Source organism: Hylobates moloch, unplaced genomic scaffold (genome assembly GCF_009828535.3).
Source record: "Hylobates moloch isolate HMO894 unplaced genomic scaffold, HMol_V3 SCAFFOLD_14, whole genome shotgun sequence".
NCBI classification, from domain to species: domain Eukaryota; kingdom Metazoa; phylum Chordata; class Mammalia; order Primates; family Hylobatidae; genus Hylobates; species Hylobates moloch.
The window spans coordinates 36439765-36456352 of NW_026652289.1; the positions used below are offsets into that span (position 1 = coordinate 36439765).

At 39.3% G+C, this 16588-nt stretch overlaps 1 pseudogene; it reads right to left on the reverse strand.

Moving 5' to 3' along the window:
* Positions 1 to 12796: 12796 nt before the first annotated feature.
* On the reverse strand, positions 12797 to 13152 carry LOC116482212 (large ribosomal subunit protein eL31-like; annotated as a pseudogene).
* Positions 13153 to 16588: the final 3436 nt, after the last annotated feature.

Here is a 16588-nt window from a genome sequence, read left to right on the forward strand (position 1 = left end):
AAACAAAAAACAGAATCCTGTGTTCTTTCCAGAGAAGAACAATGATTAAAAAGAATATTTTTCCTTCAGTAGAAAGAGGATATTTGTACAAGTGAAAAATTAAGGTCAGTAAAAACAAGTGAGTAGCTTGGGCTGTGCATCTTCAGGCCACACAACTGAGGCAGAAGTTTCCCGCTTGCTTTGACAGTGGTTTATTCTCTGACCCAAAGATCCTGAGGTAAGATTCAAAGGCTGATGGGTTCATCTGCAAGTCCTGCTGGTGAACTTGGGTAGCTGTGGCTGCCCAGCTGCTGAGACAAAGCTAAAATGGGAATGAAGCCTTGGAATGTCCACTCTTCTGGCCACTTAATGGAGCTAAAATGAAAGAAATGAAACAAAAGCAGTCACACATTAATTTTACAGGCCTTCTTGTCTTCCAAATTAATGTTTGTACTTTTTACAATTTTACAACTGGCATATTTTAATTTTTCATTAATTCTATGGCTTGAATGTCCCCCTCCAAAACTCATGTTGAAATTAAATTGCCATCATGACAGTATTAAGAGGTGGGATCTTTAAAAGGTGATTAGGTCTTGAGGGCTCTGCCCTCATGAATGGATTAATACTGTTATCAGTTGAGTTGGTTACTTACAGAGGGAGTGGGCTTCTGATAAAAAGATAAGCACAGCCACCATTTTCTATCTGTCTCAATCATCTTCCTTGCCATATGCTGCCTGGTGCCATGTTTGGATGCAGCAAGAAGGCCCTCACCAGATGCAGCCTCTCAATCTTGGACTTCACAGCCTTCAGAACCATGAACCAAAGAAATCATTTTTCTGTGAAATTACCCAATCTGTGGTATTCTGTTATGACAGCAGAAAATGGACTAAGACAACTAAAAAGAGGACAGTAAAGATATGGAAGCACATTACAAATGATGTTTTATTTGACTCATTCATTTCAATAAGTATGTGTTGAGCCAAGTCCTAGAAATACAAAAATGAAAATGGCCCAGTTATTGTCCTTAAGATGACATGTTTTTTAACTTTTTAAAAATATATTTTATAATTTTCTAAAAATGTTGTGCCTTACAAAAACCCATAATTCAACAGCGGCTCAACTAATTGGAAAAATGTGCCAAGTGAATCATTACACAGAAAAAAATTCTTTCCCCTACCACATAGAGTTACCTTCAGGATATCGCGTTTAATTTCCCTGCCAAGGAATTTGAGTAATGATTTACTGCAGTGGTAAACCCTATATTGTACAACCACTTCATTAGTTTTTGTATAACTGGAAAAGGTAAATAATCTACCCTTGGCAGATATTTCTGTTACTTAGCCCTTTTTGTATATAATCTCTGAATAAGACTCAAGGATTTTGCTTTATAAATGATGCTCAAATATTTATATACATTGTATGTTCTCCTCTAGAGCTCAATAACATATATATATGTCTTTTATATATGTATAAATACATATTGAATATATTACTTATATAATTAATATATACAACACAAAATATGTGGACTGGTATATATCAAAACGTAAATAATAATTATTCTATTGAGTGGAATTCCAGATGATTCTTATGTTCATTTTTATAAGATATTCCAATATTTGCTGATTATGTATAACTTTTATAATTAAAAACATAGATTTGTAGGTTCTTTCATTTATATTCCAATGTTATACAATAACTATGTATTATATTTATAATCAGAAAATGTATAGGTTGTTTGTATTGTTATATATTATATATATGAGAAGATTATAATTATGCTTCAAATACATAGCAAAAATAAAAGATGGAAATGCACACACATATAATAGTGACTGTGTGTATAGAATGTAACTAATGGAAGTGATCCTTCTGTTTTCTGGAGTTTTTCCTCAATTTGTAATATGAGCATGTATTGACTTCATAATAACAGAAGAACTTTACTTTTTAAAGACAAGTTTTTAAAAAGAAATACCTAATTGAAATACATTGTTTCCTGGATTTTTTTGTTTCTGAAAAGCTATGATTTTTTATTTCTAATCAAAATGTACTTCAACGTTTATGGACAAATTTTAGGAGTAAAAATGAATAAGTAATAATACATTTGTGATAGATTTAAAATAATAATGCGCTCAAGTATGCGCTAATAAAGAAAATCTAGTATAAAGCACTGGAAATGAACTCAACACCATGATCACATAGCCAAAATTAAGACTAACATTGGAACACCGTAAGGGAGGTTGAAAATCCAAGTGTAATATTCTGTCTTTCTAACTTGATGTGGAATCCATCAGTATAAAGCTAGCCATATGGAAATGTAAACGCCAGGTGGAAAGACACCTAGATAACTAAGTCCAACAAGTCTGAACTGCTCTACTTGGCTGGAGTGTGGAGCACTGATCTCAGTCTATAGAGCAAGATTGGTGCCATCTGACCAGATAGAAAGGAGAATGCAGGCTCACAGCAGTAAGAGGGCTTGGAATGGCATGGAGGGGCAGAAGGCAGAACTTGAATGGTCCCAGGAGCTGTGGAGGGCAGCTTCAGGGGCATTTCCCAGAGCATCCAGGCCCTCAGCCACTGAGGCTTAGATGGCTTAGATGAAGCCCTTTGAGACAAGAGGTAAGTACATAGTAAGTTCCCCACATCATGGAAACTTCAGGAGGGCCTCAACCTCTGTGTGTATTAATTTGCCCATCCCTAACTTGGTAATAATTCTGTTATTTGTTTATATATTTATTTAGCACATACTAGGTGTCAGGCATTATTCTAGGACTATAGTAATAAGATTAAACAAAAAAGTGACAGTGATAAGTGTCATTTTAAAAACAAGGCACAATATGAGGCTGGACTAAGGAGGAAATGGTCTGAGGAGTTGTCCCTGGGAAGTGAGCAGAGCTCTGAATGGTAGGAAAGAGGGAGTCATGAGAAGAGCTGCAAGCACAGCCTGAGCAGAGGCGGGTGAAGGGAGCGAGGTGCAGAGTGCCATGAGGCAAGAGGGCAGTGTCCACGAGGCACGCGGGAGCAGAAGGAGCTGCAGGGATTGGCATGTGGTGTTTGAGGAGCTCACCATCAAGGGGTGCCCTGCTGGTGATGGGAAGCCAGTGGAGAAGGAGTTGAAAGGGAACTTGAGCCAACTTGGATATTTAAGAGTTCACTTTTCTACGTGGAGGTGAGATTATAGGTGGACCACAGTGGAAGCTGGAAGATGAGGTGGAAGACCCGCTGCAGCTGTGCAGTTCTGGTCCAGTCTGAGAAGAGAGTGGTTGGGATGGCAAGAAGTGGTCCAGTTGTATTGAAGGTAGGGTGAATAAAACTACATGAGGAATTGAACACAAGGGAACTAGAGAGAAGGGAGAACCAAGAGTGAATCATAACTTTGGCCTAACGCATCGAGTGTATGTCAGTGCCATTTATTTAGACAGGAAAGACTGGAGGAGAACAGGGATGGGGATCATTGAGGAAGAGGGTAGAAATTCAAGACATGTTTTATACACATTCAGTTTGAGATACCTATTAGCCAGGAAGAGATGTAAACTAAGCAGCTAGATAATACATCGGGAGCTTAGAAGGGAGATCAAGCCTGGGAGAGAAAACTGAAAGTGATAATGATTTAGATAGTACCTAGAGAGTGGAAACAAACGAGACCATCTAGGGAGAGTGTATACACAAAGCAGAAAGGCTAAGGATTGAGCCCTGGAGCACAACACATTTAGAGGTTAAGAAAAGAAAGGAAGAAAAAGAAACTGAAAAGGAGAACCTGGAGAGAGTGGAAGCTAAAAAAGAAAGTGATTCAAGAAGGAGGAGTTGGTTATTTGTGTCAAATGCTGCCCAGAGGTCAAAAAAGATGGGAAGAGAGAGAGAGAGAGACAGGATACCGGTCATTTGAATCTCATCAGTGATCCTAAGGGCAGTTAAATAGAATGTTAGGAGTAGGCGGAGCTGGAGGGAAGGAAGGGAAGAGAAAAGGTAATGAGCTAAAGTTGTTTTAGGGTGACTGTTGATAGGTGCTGATAGCAGAAAAAAATACACTCACAAATATTGACAACCCTAAATCGAACCCTATAAGGGGACAATGAACCAGATGCCCTCATTGAATCACATTCTTTTCATTTAAGCTACATTAAATTTCTTCTCATTTAAGCTACTGATTCAAGGCTTTATAAACTCAAATAGAAAATATTAATAAGACACTGGGTGTGGTGGCATGCATCTGCAGTCCTAGCTATTTCTCAGGAGGCTGAGGTGGCACGATTGCTTGAGCCCAGGAGTTTGAGGCTGGCGCAAGCCGTGATCACACCATTGCACTCCAGCCTAGGCAACAAAGAGAGACCTCATCTCTAAAAATAAAAAGGAAAAGAAAATATTAATCAGACTCCTTTATAAGATTTCAGAAATGTCATTTTACTTCATGTACTCTCAAAGAAACATAGTGTACCCCAAGCAGAAAAAAAGACTACATTTCTTTTACCAAACTTTCTCTCCAATGTTTTCCTTTTGAAATTGTGTTTATACAGAGTTGCTGGTTTATATCAAGATTCACTTGAAATAATAGTGCAAAACTCTGTATCCCACCTTTTTTTGCATGGCCAACATCAACATTTTTTTAAATTTTGTTCTACATTAAAATACCTTTCTTCAGTCTGTTGAAATGTGTCCATCCCTTGAAGTTTTAATCAAATATTGGTTGTTTTAAAATCTATTCTGTGGCTTCCATACTCATATTTTTAAGAAATTTAAATTGATATCATAGAGTCTGAAAACATTTTTTGTTCCTTTATGAAATATTTACCATGATATTGGAGATGTGTTTTTTCCATAAGATGTAAAAACAATGAATTTATATTTTCATCGAAATAGTTGAAAAAATATTTCCCTTGACAAACATATACTACACCTATCTACTTACAGCGGTACAAAATTTGTATATATTTACAAAATCTTTAAACTTCAGATGTTTAGATTTTTGATGTTCATAGATTGTTATAAATTTAAATATCTCAAATCTTTCTATTTACAAAATGTGTTTATTGCATAGTTTTATTTGTTTATTTTCCATTTGTCTTCAAAAGTTGAACAGTGAATGATGAGGTTTAAAATATGATTTATGGTTAGTTGTAGGTTATCTCAAACATTCGCTTCTGCCCAGAATATCAATGAATTCTTTCTCTGGATTCATGTGGAAGGCAGAAGTATCCTTTCAAAGTCCATGAAACGAGCATAGACTTTGGACTCGAAGGTAGGTCTGAGTTGTCCTGGGCATTTCACTTACACGCTGAACCTTCACTCTGTGTGTGTATATGTGTGTGTGTGTGTGTGTGCGCGCGCGCGCGCGCACGCGCGGTAGTGAGGCTTCTATTACCTCCTTCACATGACTGTTGGCAGATTAAGGAGACGGTCTATGTACAATTCAAGGCACACGGCAGGCACATGGTAAACGGACTGTATTTCTAAGATGCTCATCTATGTGAATGGAGATGTGTTTGTGCTATGATTAATCCAATGAGGGTGTTTACATTCTATAAAATATAGCCAGAGTTTAGAAACAGTTTGTGAAACTTTATGAACACATGAAACCTTTTGTGAAGTCGACACTATGTAATATTAACTTTTAATTAATTAAAAACCTGTCTGTGTATTAAAATGCTTTACAGTTTGATTAATGGAAATAGATTAGAAGGCAATGTTTTGTCATACTAAAGGTGCATTCGATCGCACATTCAGAGAGAGAGCAAATGACTTGGGACACCATCTAAACAAAAATCAGCAGCTACTAATGAGGCTTTTTAGTGATGCTAATCTATGTAAATGTTATTAATTGAGAACATCTATCTTTTATCTCCAACATTTGGTAATCAGGCAATTAAAGAACAATGACATTCCCGGTGGTTGTTCTTCCTGGTTTCTTTCTTTCTTTTTTTTTTAAAGTGATCAAAGAGTTCAGAGTAAGAAAAAAAGAAAGTCCCTTATCAAGAGGTAGGCCTTGCCTTAGGCTACTAGGCCTCATTAAAGACAGAAAAGCTCTGTTGATCACCAATTAACCTGATTTGTAGGAACTCTGATAAAGACCTCCAACAACAGGAGTTTTCTTACTATGGTAAATGACACAGTTTGTTGACAAAAATAAAAGCAACTCATTGAAAAAAAATAAAAGAAGACTATAAAGAATTCATTGGTAATGAAAAGTCATTCTGCTCAGAGGCCTTTGCTTGGAGGAGAGAGGAAGTTTTTCTTGTCTGGTGGCCTAGTGCCCACACCAAAGGAGCCAATCACACCTTAAGTCAGGTAGAACCAGCACCCAAAGATGTCTGTCTGATCATCTTGTCAAATCTCTGCTTGCTCCTCCAGGGGCAGCAAACAACTGATTCCATCAACTTTGTGAAGGGCGACTGGGCCCTGTAGGGTGTACCACACTCCTGGGCCAATGGAATTCAGATCTAGGATTGCCATGGGAGCCAATTGTTAAAGTTTTCAAATATTCCGTTTTAAAATTTAACATGGTTTTAAATTATACTGGACAATGTCTGTTGTATGTTTTTATATATCAAAGATATAGCTAATAGAAATAGCATTAAAGACAGCAACAAGGAGACTATACACACATTTGAATCTAATGGAGAGACAGACACCCTGTATTTGACACCTCACCCAAAAGGTTAATAATTCATCAAATATCCTCTAAACCGTTTATTTAAGCAGCTCTTATTTGGTTCTGGCTTTCTCTTCCTTCAGGATCTTAAAGGGCTTCGAGAAACCCTTAACTATATGGAAAGTAAAATTCCACTGGTGACCTGTGAACTTCCCATTTGGGTGGTGAACATGCAATGTAAATTTCCCCCAAATGTCTCAGTCCTCCAAGGACTCTGAGAAAAGCAGCCAAACCATAGAGCAACAGTTTCAAATGCAAGCTATGGAAATCCCTAAATGGGGCGGGTGGCGGGTGGCGGGTGGGGGTGGGCAATGGCTCACACCTGTAATCCCAGCACTTTGTGCAGCCAAGACAGGTGGATCACGAGGTCAGGAGATCGAGACCATCCTGACTAACACGGTGAAACCCCCTCTCTACTAAAAATACAAAAATTAGCCGGGTATGGTGGCGGGCACCTGTAGTCCCAGCTAGTCGGGAGGCTGAGGCAGGATAATTGCTTGAACCCGGGAGGCAGAGGTTGCAGCAAGCAGAGATCACGCACTGCACTCCAGCCTGGCGACAGAGCGAGACTCCATCAAAATAATAATAATAATAATAATAATAATAATAATAATCCCTAAGTGGTGTAAAATAGTAGTAAAATCATTGTAAATGTGTGTGAATGGGGTCTGTCTGGCTCCTTTTACTTCCCCTCTTGTATTCCCCAGTGGCGTCCTTCTCCTCCATCCTGTAGAGTGACCCTAAGAGGCCCAACACAGGCCAGAAAGAAAGCAGCATAAGCACTGCCCCATCGTCCTTAAAACAGTATGTTTGCTTTATCATGATCCACTCAAGGAACAGCCTAAAAAGGAATATCTTGTTAGGACAATCAGAATCTCTATTTGTATTCATCTTACATTAATTATTATTTGCATTATAATTGTTGGTAGTTGCTAGCTTCAAATCAGTATAGGTTTGAATATATTGCCACTTCCAAACACTGTTTTCTACACATGAAGTCTCCCTGAATTTAAAAAGTTTAAAATAATGTCCTGTAGCATGCTGTGTTATTTCTTTCATTTGATGGTCAAAGAGAGAAGCTCAAGACTGAAAGGGAACTAACGATAAGCATAGCTCATTAGCCTGCTGGACTATTGTGAAATTGACTATGATTTCATTTCTCTAATGTGATAAATGATGTAAACAAAAGATTTACATATGAGACTGACTTCCCAGAGCTTTAGTAACTGCACATTGTAAGATATAGGTGTAGGTGTAGGTGTAGGTGTAGGATGGAGGAAAAAGCCTCTTGTCTCTTAATTGGGTGTTTATTTCACTGAGCTGATAGATTCTGAATGCTAGATAAAATTTATAACAATATTTCTGAATATTATCATAAGGCAGTGGTTTTCAAATTTTAGTGTCTATAAAAATCCCCTGGTATTTGCTAAAATGTAGTAAATCCAGTTTGAGGGCCCCAAACTACTTTAACAGGCAACCCCCTACACACACACACACACACACACACACACACACACACAAACCCTAACTGGTGATTCTGTTACAAACAGTCCAAGAAGTAAAAAAAAGTTTTTATTTTTTGTTTGTTTGTGTGTTTGTTTTTGAGACAGAGTATCACTCCCATGCCTGAGGCTGGAGAACAGTGGCACAATCTCAGCTCACTACAGCCTCAACTTCCTGGGCTCAGGTGATCCTCCCAACTCAGCCTCCCAAGTAGCTAGGATTACAGGCAGGTGCCACCATAGCCAGCTACGTTTTCATATTTTTAGCAGAGACAGGATTTCACCATGTTGCCCAGGCTGGTCTCAAACTCCTGACCCCAAGTGATCTGCCCACCTTGGCCTCCCAAAGTGCTGGGATTACAGGCATGAGCCACTGCACCCAGTTGTCAAAAAGTTTTGAGGCTAGTTTTACCTCATCCAAAAAATATGTGTTGAATGCTTAGTATGCATAAAGGGAAGATATCCAGAGGCTATAAGATATGTATGATGCCTTTCCTTCTTCCTCTTTTATCTAAGAGATGATTAGAACATTAACTCAAAGTGAGAGACTTGGTGACCCATTGTAAATTGTATTTATAAGCTAGAAAATCCTTCTCAGGAGATCTGAATTAACGTTAAAACAATAATTTGGTTCTTGCATTACTTCCTGACATATTTTACAACAAGAAATTAATCACATTTGCTCCAAATCTAGGGTATTGGTTTCTATTTCCATTTTAAGGATCTACTGAGTAGTGCTAGGAAACATAGGCAAGAAGAGAGAAAAGAAAATATATTGACTAGTGATTTCGGGGAACCACCAAGTGATGTGGATAGTGTGCAAAGAATACAAATGGTTCCATCTGTGCTTTTTAAATACCTTCCTCTGGTCATCTCTCCATGATTTGTGTGAGAACCATCCCCTGGACAACTGCCTGGCGATTCTGGCTTTCTTCAGGTCAACAAAACCTAGTTACAAGGTTTTAAATCACCAGTAGGTAGCTGAGGTTTGCAGGAAGGGTTATGCACTAGGAGGACGGGAAGAATGGTTGAAGTCAGGTGGGCATAATCTAGAAAGTTTCCCTGATAGGCTAAAGCAAGCAGGACTCAGAAGAAGAAAGAGAGAGAGAGAGAGGAACAAGGGTTGCTTGGTGAAGATGATTCTGACAGCCACAAATGGAGCAGGAAGGGGAGAGATTAAAAGTGACATAAAAAGGGATTGCCTGACTTAAGGTCTTGAAACCAATAGGTAATAATTTGAATATGACCCAGAAGCTAATAGGAAGTCATTTGAGGGTCTTGAGAAAGGGAGAATGGAAACAGCAGGCATAAAAGATTATCCGAGCTGCAGAAGATTGGACCAATTCGAAGAATGAGAGGCCAAGGACTGAGGAGGGCTGGCAGGGAACCCCAGATCACAGTGATGTCCTACATCAGACGGGAACTTGGTGATTACAACGAGGAAGCAAAGCCACGCAGGTTAAGTGGCTTGTCCCCGACCCAACTGCTAGTTACTTTGCTTGCTTATTTGTATTCTGTATATATGTATGTGTATCCTGACTTACTCTTAACATAAGATTTAAAGTGGTTCGTTTATTGTGTCTATCTACTCCACCAATTTCCAAAATAGTTCACCAAATAAGCTATAAGCCAAAGTTCAATTAAATCCCAGTTTCTGGGGGTGGATCTCAGGCTTCGATATATGTTTTTAAACTGTTCCAATAATGCTAATGTGCAGCTAAGGTTGAAAACCACTTTTCCAAATGTAGCAAAGGGAACAGATGCTCTCATGTCCCTGAGATGCTCAACACTGGTAACGAGGTTAGGGGCAGATTCCTGTTAGCTGAGGCCAAACAGGAAATGCATTGGGCAAACAGTTTTCCTTTTTTTCTTTTCTTTTCTTTCTCTTTTTTTTTTTTTTTTTTTTTTTTCTAAAAGAAATGGTAAGTACCTGTTTCCACTGACAAAACTTTTAGGAATAAAACTCAAGTCAAAAAGTAGTGCATGACTTTTCTATAAGGTTTTTGTGAAAAAGTCACTAAGGTCAGATAGAATTTTTTTTAAAGCTGTACAAATACTTTGTACAAAGGCACAGTTCCCACATGGACATTTATGAGTGCCAGTGACTGGGTTCACAACACTGACATACAACGGAAGGCATTACTCCAGGAAACTGAGCAAAATGGCCCAGCTAATCCAAAAAAAAAAAAAATCTAAAATCCTAAATGAATATGAGACGTTTGAACAAACCTCTAGCAGATGCTGAATTGCCAACAGCTCATGAAATAATTCTCAAACATGAACCTATAGTGAATATAGTTTATGGTATTTAAACTGAGAACCGTATGCTTTAATCACTAGACATGATGAAGGAAAAGGTTATTCATCTGTTGCTTGTGTTTTAAAAGTGAGATTTTTTTTCAAGTTCAGCAGGAGGCCAACCCTCTTCAAACTAAAACCAAAGGCTTTTTCTTCAGAGAAATGTGATGTTTTCATCTGAAAGTAGGTTTCCTTCTTTCCAAGAATGCAGATACCTGGTTGGAAAGCAAAGTCGTATGACTTAGAAAGTAGAAACATGGCTGATCAGAAATCCAGCTAGAACTGCCACCTGCCTAGTTCTCATTCCCAAATTTGAGCTCCCCCACTTGCCTTCCATTCCATGTTTTCCTATTAGATGTTAAGATTGAACCCGCAACACAAATACAGGGAAAGAGAAAGGGGAGAAAAACACAGACAGCAAGATCAGCCAATAGCATGGGAGAAAAGGGAAGGCAGTAGGATGGGGGCGGGGGTGGGGCTTGGAAATTTCATGTTTGCCTCATGCCAAAAACTCCCAGACAGCAAGATTTGGAAAATAATTTTAAGAAAAATTCAGTGATCTAGATGCTATGCCCACCTGACACCAAATATCTGGTCACGTGGGGCATCTGGGAGATTTTCTGGATTCTTCATTTTCCATCTGAATGGCCATGCTTGGATGCCACCAGCCAGCATTCATGGATAGAGTGGCTGAGAAGATGTCTGCAAAGCGGAAAGAGAATCTGACCTCCTTTGTCAGAATTCAGTTAATCTTATTAATAAGGTAGAAAAGTTTAAACCCAAACAGGGGTGTGTCTGGTTAAATTTGGATTAACAGAAAATATACCAGGAAGAACCCTAAAAAAGGACAGCAGTAATTATGCCCACATGAGAGAGGGGCATGAGTTAAACTTGTGCCAGTAGACCAGAGACCATGCCTTGCAATATGGCAAGATTGCTGTAGTTGTATTAATACAACTTTGTCTTAATTATATGATTGATGTGGGCTTCAAAAGAAAACTCAGAAGCCACAGTGGCTCCAAGGGCATGAGCATTATTGAAAGGATAAAGACAGCTTCCCCCGAAGAAAACCACTCGAAGAGGAAGCCTGGGAGGTTTGTATGGCAGAACTAATCAATAATGTCTTGGTTTTATCTATATTAAGTTTAATAAAATTTGATGACATCCGTGATTGAAGATCACACACACAATTGTGGCAACATCAAAGGTATTCTGCAGCATATGTTCAGCCTGGGAAGTATAGCAAATCAGAGACTGGATGTATATGACACTGCACACCATGAGAACACGGAGAACACCAAGAGGGAAGCATTGCCTGACCGCCTTCTCCTCCTGTGTTTACAAAATAAGCAGGGTAATCTTTCTCACCAGCCTTCACCAACCACCTTTTCCTCTCATTCTTGATCAACTGTCTGATATCAGAATTTTAAAAGAATAGGTTAAAAAAAAAAAACATACTTCTAAAGTTACTTCCAAAATCTGCCCAATAAACAAAAGCCTGCCCTGGAAAGATTTTCCCTTTATCTTATCCCATGAAGCCAAAGGAAATGAGAGAATTTCAAGAGTGACTCAGCACAGAGGAAAGGGGGAAAACTGGAGAAGTTGCAACGCAGTCCCTTGCAAAAAAAGGGACGAAGATTTTGTTGTCAAATTTCACATGCAGCTCTGCAGAACAAAAGAAGAAAATGAGACCTGCAATTACCTCAGCTTTAAGAGCTCAGTGAAGATCACTTTAATCCCCCGGAGTTTGTACCACTGTCATATTTTACTTTCTCTTCAACAGGTGTACAAATTGTTTGGACTGGAGCTGGAAAACAGCATTCAGACCCTATGGGCTGAACGCGAGCAAAGTATTTGCTTAGTTGCAGCTGGTCATCTCGTATCTTCTTCAGGAATGAGGGATTGGTGTCATGGTAACTTATTTTAATCACTTTGGCAGCAGAAAATATTATGATTTTACTCACAAAAGTGATTCAGCTAGGTGAGCCTTCCCGGGGTTTTATATCGAAGAGGTAAAAGCAACCATTGTTTGTTTAAATTCAATTCTAACAATTCAGCTGAGGAAAACAGTGAGTATTAGTTGTCTTTTTTATACCTGTGTTCAATGCCATTTTATACTTGAGGATCTCTGATAAGCCAAATGCCCAAGCAACATCACACATTATGAAATTTGAAGGGTTTTTTCCTTTCTTTTTGCTTTGCTTTAAAAAAGTCATAAGTCTCAGAATCCCCCCCAAAATGGTAGTAAAGTTATGTTATTAACAAACTGAAAAAATAACCATGCTTGTGACAGGAATCATTTTCCTAAAATTGACTTGGGTCCTTTTTTTTTTTTTTTTTACAATTTTATAACTTTATTTAATGCGTTTGATCAGCGATTAGTTCTCATCCATGTTGACTGTAGATTTTTTCACGTGGTAACAGGTACATAGGTAACCAAAGTATAGTGCTTATTTGGTGAATCTTCATCCTCCTTACGTTTTCTGGACAACCGCACACGGATTCAGTATGGGACATTCCTTATTCCTTTGGCCCAGACAGCTTTGTTGAACCTGGTATCAATGTGCACATCTGGAGTTCTCATCTCCTTCATGGCAAATTTTCGAATCTCTTAGAATGCCCAAGGGGACACTTGTTGATGGAGTATTCTCAGGTCACCACCTCATTGATGGCAGAACAGACCTTTTTCTTCTCGCCACCCTTCTTTGCAGGAGCCATTCTGCCGAATCTAAGTTGGAAAGGGAGACCATTTTTATCTGTAAAGCAGATGAAAATTTTCTAAACAAAAGTTAAGTGATATATTTTTTTCCACGATGTCCTCATTTCCCTGCGTAAGTGGAAGATCTAAGACTCTAAAGTAGGGCTTTCGACTCAAAAGCCACATTGCTTCTGTTATACTGCTCTACCTTTCATTAAAGAAATCATGCGCGGGGGCTCTCGCCTGTAATCCCAGCACTTTGGGAGGCCGAGGCGGGCGGATCACAAGGTCAGGAGATGGAGACCATCCTGGCTAACACGGTGAAACCCCGTCTCTACTAAAAAAAAAATACAAAAAAAATTAGCCGGGCATGGTGGCGGGCGCCTGTAGTCCCAGCTACTCGGGAGGGTGAGGCAGGAGAATGGCGTGAACCCCGGAGGCGGAGCTTGCAGTGAGCCGAGATCACGCCACTGCACTCCAGCCTGGGCAACACAGCGAGACTCTGTCTGAAATAAATAAATAAATAAATAAATAAATAAATAAATAAGCACAATATTTTAAAGGTCCGCTTCTCTCTAGGTTCCCATGGTATTCTCTACAGCTATTTAATAGAAATTCCATGACCATTTAGGCACCAAGAAGGAGGGGACCCACTCCTAGCACCACCAGGGTAAAAAGCTTTGCATCACTCAGTTCAGGTCCTCTGAGAAACAGAAGCCAAGATAAAATTAGCCATGCAAGAGACTTGAACGTTTAAGTTTGTGAATCTTCTACCTTGGTAGAAGCAGGTCAGATCTTGGGATTTGAGTGTTGCTTCACCAAGAAGACTTCACATCTCTCTGTCCTTGAAAGGAGCTGTCTGCATCTTGCATTTCCTTGCCTCGCTTGGAGACATTCTATTTTGAACTGGCTGAAGCCTCCATCCCCAGTGAAGAGCAATATTATTAACTCTGATTGACCAGGACTGACGGTAAGAGAGTGAGAGTTAGTGCTACATGAATTACACAGAGTGTGTATCAAGATGAAAATAAAAGCTGCAATGTGCAGACAGGAAGGGTGAAGGGTCCATTGAAAATCAGAGAGATTAGCAACTCATCACATTATTTGTGGGTTATCAGGAGACAGAGGTAATGAAAGTGAGACCTATATCCTTGATCAATAAGAGTTTGACTGCATTTTGAGTTCATTTTCCCCTGCCGAGAGAGAGAAAGCAGGCTTACTATTGATCACCGTGTTAATCCATAACCAGACTGGGCCTTAGCCTGGTGGAGCAAGCAGGCAAAATAAGATAATAAGCAGGAACTCTTGATCTTTTATTATGGCATGCTAGATAAAGAGAGTGAGGGGGTTCAAGGTGGAATACTTTATAGTTAACCCTTACGGTCCCTCTTAATTTGAAATGCATGAGAAGAAGAATTGCAGCCCACCTTACTCTGACTTTTATTTGACCTTATTTTGTCTGCTTCCTATCTAAAGTGTGCCATGGCCCCTTTTCAAAGACTGGAGGCTGATTTAAGTGGGAAGAGGGACAGCCAAAATGACATTAGGCCCAGAGTAAAGGAGAAAGGCCCTCCAAACCCTGCTCGCAAAAATTAAGCGAAATTAAGCGTTAATTGCATCTGTTTTTTATATTTTCTTATGATATTTTAGAGTCACTCAATCCAAGAATATTGATGTACATGAGTTGTCAATAATATGTGTCACTCTGCTGTTTCAATAGTAAGCATTATTTAGTTTTTCATTAAAGCATTTGACTAAAGCAGTCATTGCATTGATGTAGACCCATTTTAGAAAGATGGTCCACCTTTTCTTTCAGATCCATCAGAGTTCCCACCTAGATCCCGGCTATAATTTAGGCATTTCCTGACCTGTCTATTAAAAATCGCCAGGCGCAGTGGCTCATGCCTGTAATCCCAGTTACTAGGGATGCTGAAGCAGGAGGATCACTTGAGCCCAGGAGTGGGAGGTTGCAGTGAGGTATGACAGCTTGGACAAAAGAAGGAGACTTCGTCTCTAAAATAAAAAAATAAAATCTTTCTCAGTGACTCAATATTTACTCATAGTAGTTTTTGCGGAAATTTAGACTAATTCTACCACAACTCCGATTAATCCACGTGACACCTTTGTACAAGTTAGAAAAATGTGACTCCCCCCGGCAAGCACAGCCTAAAAGCAACCAGATAAGATTTCCGCCTTCCCGCATCCCTTCCCCCAGGCACCATTGTGCCTAATCCTAAACAGTGCCCTGAAGTCCGGCGCACCAGCAGAGAAAGCAGGAGGATCATGGGAATGTAGCCCACCTACCTGCACCTTGCACGGGCGTAGTTTAGTCTGCACTCTGTGTGCTTGCCCCAATTCAGCTGTCTCTCATTTAGAGGCTTCCTGTGCTTTTCCAACTGAGTTTTCATCTAGTTCTTCAAAATGCTCATCCTTTCACACAAGTTGCACCTATTAGTAAATGGCAACTTAAGTCACCCTGGAGTTAAGTATTCTGAAACAAAGGGAGAGAGAAGTGGTGTAGGTGTGAGCACATTAGTATGAGAGAGAGTGAGAGAGAGAAAGAGAGGGAGTGAGAGAGAGAAGGGGAGAAAAGGAAACAGGGTTTAAAGAGGTCTGCTTTGGAAACATAATACTTGAACTGCTCTAATAAGAAAAATTGGGAGATCCATACAAAAATAACGAATTTAAGTATAAAGCAATTTAAAATGAAATGTTTTGTGATGATTTAGCACTTTATCATTGGATAATCAGGGAAGTTAAACAACCTGAATGAGTTTATACAGTGATTATGTGGGAAAACTGGACCCCAACCCAGGACTTCTGAAGCTGAAACCAGTCATTTTTATAAGAGTTAGTCCAAAAAAAGCTAAGGCAGCAAAGTCTACTGTGGAATTGATTTTCAGAAACAGGCAATGCTGCTTTGAACTATCATACTTACTGCTGATGATAAGTAAACGCTTCTGAAGTGGGTGAGACATTGAAAGTTCTCCCCAAAGCTTAAAGATCCAGCTTGAGAGGGCTTGTTGGTATCAATTTACATTGTGAATAAAGAAAAGATTGTTGAAGAAAGAGGATTTTTCTCCATTTTAAAATGACAAACGGCAGCCATTATTTATCTGAAGCCTCCATAAAACAAGACAATCAAGTCATGTAACATTATTTGGAGATGGAAGATAGAATAAACGATTGTGGCATCAGTTTAGAATAATGAATACCAGAATATCTCACCTGGATAAGCCAAAAACTAGTTGCGAGGCCTTGGGAAATTTCTTTGGGCTTTCCTCTCTTCTAGAATGATCCACATGATCATTCCAGCTTTAACGTTCTACTGTCTTCCACAGTGAAATGATCCTAGCAGCCTTCTCAGCACCCATGTGTGATCAGAAGTACCAATTCTTGGTCTTTGCAGTAAAGTGGTCAAAAAAGAAGACTGCCGCCCACAGAAAAAATGAAGCTTGTTATAAG